The sequence below is a fragment of the Trachymyrmex cornetzi genome, unplaced genomic scaffold (assembly GCF_001594075.2).
Source record: "Trachymyrmex cornetzi isolate Tcor2-1 unplaced genomic scaffold, Tcor1.1 scaffold237, whole genome shotgun sequence".
Lineage (NCBI taxonomy): Eukaryota > Metazoa > Arthropoda > Insecta > Hymenoptera > Formicidae > Trachymyrmex > Trachymyrmex cornetzi.
In genome coordinates this window covers 506,952-511,189 of record NW_017297029.1, presented here as the reverse complement: position 1 = coordinate 511,189, position 4,238 = coordinate 506,952, and positions in this window count along the sequence as shown.

The window sequence follows — 4,238 nt, the reverse complement described above, 5'->3', positions numbered from 1 at the left end:
GGTGAGAGGGGGGATAGGGAAGGTGTAAAAGGTAAGGTTAGTGGTAAGAAGGGAGGGAGGGGACCAATGGAGGGGGGATGGAAAGGGGGAGAGAAGGGAGAGAGAAAGTGATAGAGAGTAAATGTCATAGGGGTGAGGAGGGAAGTGGAGAGATTCATGATGAGGATGATGAAAATAAGTGGGAAGAGGGTAATGATGGTAGGTGTGTATGTGAACATGGATTTGAAAATAAAGGTGAAGAGAATGGCGGAATGAATGGAAGGAAAGGTAGAGGGAGTAAAAACGGTGTTAGGAGGGGATTTCGAGAACGGGGAGGGAGAGGGAAGGATGAGAGAGGAGATTGAAGGGGAGGAGGAAGAGAAAAGAAGGTCTATGGACAGTAGAAAAAACAAGGATGGCAGTAAATTGGTGGAATTTATAAGAGAGAGGGGTTAGTCAATACTGAATGGGAATATAAAAGGAGACGGAGAAGGTAATTGGACATATACAGGGAGAAGGGGGGAATCGATGATTGATTATGTGTTAGTGGATGAGGGAGCGAGAGAGGAGATAGAGTATATGGAGGTAGGGGATACATTAGAATTGGATCATCATCTTTTGGTTGTGGCATGGAGGGGAGGAAGGGAAAAGGAAAAGGGGAGGGAGGGATGAGGAAGGGTTGTATTTAGGGAAATGTTGGGAAAGGTAGTATGGAGGGAGGGAAAGGGAACGAGAATATGAAGGAAACAAAAGGAAGAATAAGGAAAATTTTGGGAAATATAGAAAAGGAGAGGGATAAGGAAAGGAAGAGAATGGGATGGTGATATAGGGGATGTAGAGAAAAGAAGGAGGGGGCGAGAAGGGTATTAAGGGAGTGGAGAAAAGGTAATGGGGGGGGGGAAGAATACAGGAAAGAAAAAAGGAATATAAGGAGATGTGTGAGGCAAAGAAAAAAAGAAGAGAATGAGAGATGGGAAAGTAAAGTGGAGGGAGCTAAGAGTGAGAGGCAAGTATGAGAAATAGTAAACAGGGAAAGGAAGAGATGGAAGGGGATAAATAAGGAGAGAATGGGAGGAATATTTCAAGGATTTGTTAGGGGGGAGGGGTCGAAGGGAGAAAGGGGAAGGGAGCGACAAGGGATAGAGAGGGAGCTAAGTAGGGAGGAGATAAGGAAGGTGACCAGAAACTTGAAAGATGGAAAGGCAATGGGGATAGACGGGATTCCGAATAAGGTATGGAAATATGGCGGGGAGGGGATGGAAGAATGGGTGTGGAGAGTGTGTAATGAGGTTTGGAAAGGGGGGGATGGCCAGAGGAATGGAAGGAGGGAATGGTAGTACCGGTTAGGAAAAAAAGGACAGGGAGAGGAGGTAGGCGACTATAGGGGGGTGTCGATAATGCCGTCAGTATATAAGTATATACGGAGGCGTTGTCGGAAAGATTGAGGGAGAAAATGGAGGGGAAGGGGTTAATTCCACCGAATCAGACAGGTTTCAGAAAGGGGTTGGGGACGTTGGATAATATATATGTTGAATTTTCGGGTGGCACCCAATTGGACAGGAGCCACTCACAGCGCTTGAGACTACAAAGCTCCTAGGCACCTGGTCGCTGTGATTGGTGGTGTCCAATCGAGCCGTGATCAATCGGGATCACCCCGAATTTTCTAATAAATAGACAGGTAAAGAAAAAAGAGAGAAAACTGATAGCTTTATTTGTGGATTTGGAAGCGGCAGTTGATTCGGTGGATAGGGGAGTATTGATAGAGGCACTAAGGCAGAGGGGGGTAAGGGAAGGGCAGGTAGAAAGGATTGGTGAGCTATTAAGAGAAATAAAGAGTAGAGTGAGAACAGGGGTGGGGGAATTAGGACAAAAGTTTTTGGACGGTGAGGGGGGTAAGACAGGGGTGCCCGCTGAGTCCGCTGTTATTCAATGTAATGACGGCGAACTTGGAGGAGGAGATGGAAAAGGTGAAATGGGGCGGGGGTGAATTTGGGGGGTAGGAAGGTATATGGGTTAGCATACGCGGATGACATTATGTTACTAGCGGAGAAGGAGGGGAGCATGAGGAGCATGATAGAGAGATTAGAGGGCTATGTGGATAGGAAGGAAAGGGGAAGGAGTAATAAGGTGGATTAGAGATGGAAAGGAAAGGGGATAGAGGAGATAGGACAATTTAAATATCTAGGTTATACGTTGCAGAAGAATGGGGAGGGGGACAGGACGAGCGAAGGAAAGGGTGAGAAAGGCGGCGGCATTGTTGGGACAGATGTGGATTGGAAAGAAGAGATTTGGAAAGGACTGGAAGAGGAGGATTTGGTTATTTGACGCATTGATTTGGGCGTAATATTATATTTCATAATGTCTAAAAAGGAGAGTATAATGGAGTAGCGCGCGCAGGGGATGTGCTAGTTGTATTAAATAATAAAACTTTTATATATTTATGTTAATTTTCATATAAGGGTATATCAAAAGTCTGAAAGCGGTCGAATATCTCGAAAGCAAAGAATTTTTCAGAAAAATATTCCAGACAAAAGTTGTAGGGTTTAAAAAGATCTATTCACTGATCACATCCATTTGACCTTAAGTGGCGTCACCAAGGTCAAGTTAAAGTCAAATTGATTTTTTTTAATGGAACGTCCTATTTTTGATGGCAGAATCTAATAGCTGGTGTCAAGAGCTTTTCAAAACACTGTAATAAAGTCATTTTTTATTATGCGCTTTTCGAATTATAAGGCTTGAAAGTTACAATATCGCCGCGACATTAACATTACGCAAGTGTCCGACTAATGGCTAAAACCTCTTGAATGCTGTTCAGGATTATGTCCTGGATAACATTTATCAAGATTTGAAAAGCCATTAGAGGTTGTACTTTTTATTTTCATTTTAACTGTAAAAATGAACTTTTAATGCAAGAATGAAAATAAGAGGAATAAAATCTCTAATGGTTTTGATCTTGACAAATGTTATTCAGGACATGATCCTGAACAACATTCAGCTATTAAATTCTGCCATTAAAAATAGGGTGTTCCATTTTAAAAAATTGATTTGACCTTAACCTGACCTCGACGACGCCATCCAAGGATGTGATCAATGAATAGAGCTTTTCAAATCCATTTTCGTCTGAAACATTTTTCCCAAAAATGCTTTGCTTTCGAGATATTCGATCATTTCCAGACTTTCGATACCTGTATGGATGTTTTAAAATAAAATATATAATTGTACACATAATGCATTAGGTATAATATATTATTTATTTTGACTAGTATTTTAAATATATCATCTGTATGTGATTTTACATTTATTTCCAAGAGGATTATTATACATAGATAAGAGATTATTTAAAAATAAGAGTTGGAATAAGCAATAATTCAATAATGAAAATTTTTTTTAAATTATTAGGAAAATATATCCATGCATAAGAAATAACACGATCTAAATTCAATTCAAATTGTGCGTCTTTCAGAAAATTGTAATTAATATGCCAAACTGCAGTGAGTTGCAACTGTTGCAAGTCGCAACTGAAGCGAGTTGTTTAATTCAGCTCATATAACCGGTATAACTACAGTAATCGAATAATACGTAAGTGAAAAGTTGTGCAAGTACAATTCAGTAATTGAATAATCTTATTAAACAATTCGGCTTACACGTACATATATACATTCGAACACCTTGTAGAATAACACGTGTACATTATTCAAAATCGCAAACTGTCGCGAGCGAGATCGCCCGTCCGCCGTCGCCGAGCCGAGCGGCACCGGCCCGCACGCGCAGTGCGCACCAGCCCGCAGTCCGCACGGCCCGCACCGGCAACTGGCAAGGCAGGCGCGCAGACTGCGCAGAAGCGCTTCGAGACCTTCGGGTACCTTCGCGTGTCCCCGGCAACGGTCGGTCCGCTGGAGCGCACCGCCCGCGCCGCGCGGAGTTTGGAGTATCGCTCGCGCGCAGTCCTCAGCACTCTCCAGTCCAGCACTCTCAGCAGTCGGCAGTCGGAGCAGTCCTAGCTGCGACTCCGATCGTGTCGAATGTTATGCGTTTGGCAAGCGAACTGTAGAGTTCCAAAAACGCTTTTGCCAAACGGCTGAGCGGTATCGAGTATTTATCGCGCGTTCGTAATAGTTCGTATTGACGCAAAGACATCGAGTGAGAAAATTGGCTCCGTCGAGTGACCGTTGCACGTTGCGCGCCGCGCCGTATCGTGTCGTGTCACGACGTATACGGCGTCATCGGGCCGAGAAGGACGGACGAATCGAAAGAGGAAG